At 40.4% G+C, this 671-nt stretch overlaps 1 pseudogene; it reads right to left on the reverse strand.

The window, feature by feature from the left end:
• Positions 1–297: 297 nt before the first annotated feature.
• Positions 298–404, reverse strand: LOC138474953 (U2 spliceosomal RNA; annotated as a pseudogene).
• Positions 405–671: the final 267 nt, after the last annotated feature.

Consider the following 671-nt stretch of genomic DNA (forward strand, 5'->3'; position numbering starts at 1 on the left):
TGTGCTAGTAGCAACATTTCTCCACCGAGCATGGCTGAGAAGGCAGTACGTATTAAACCTAGTGACATATAGGATTACCACCAACTTTTCTAATAGCTGATAGGGATGAGGCTTGTTGGTTTTTGAGGGAGATTTACTTCACTATTGAACAAGGCTGACAACACAGCAGATGTCCAGTTGATACAATGTCACTTTGTATGCTTGCACTTTATTGATGCGTGCGGTCAGAGTAGTACTTTTTATTGATCATCATTGTTGCGTTGCATTGCGGCTATATGTCTTGTATGTGGGCAACACATATTGTTACAAAATCATAATCTACTTCAATCCTTGACGTAGCAATATGTTAAAACTTATAAGAACAGATACTACACTTGATCTTAGCCAAAAGGCCGAGAAGCGATAGACGAGGCCCATATATTATCTAAATTCCAATGTGGTTTTAGAAAAGGCTACTCCACCGGGTATAATTTGATGGTAATGAACCTATTAAGAGCAAGAGCCCGTAAAAGAGATGAGCCGCCGCTGTATGCACTATACATCGACTTTAAAGCAGCTTTTGATCTGGTACCTAGAGAACGCCTATGGTTTAAACTTGCTTCCCTAGGCTGCCCTGTTGGCGTACTATATTTTCTCAGATTGCTACATCAGAATACCTCAGTCAGGTTAAA

This window comes from Ambystoma mexicanum, chromosome 8, assembly GCF_040938575.1.
Source record: "Ambystoma mexicanum isolate Mex_15411 chromosome 8, UKY_AmexF1_1, whole genome shotgun sequence".
Classification (NCBI taxonomy): domain Eukaryota; kingdom Metazoa; phylum Chordata; class Amphibia; order Caudata; family Ambystomatidae; genus Ambystoma; species Ambystoma mexicanum.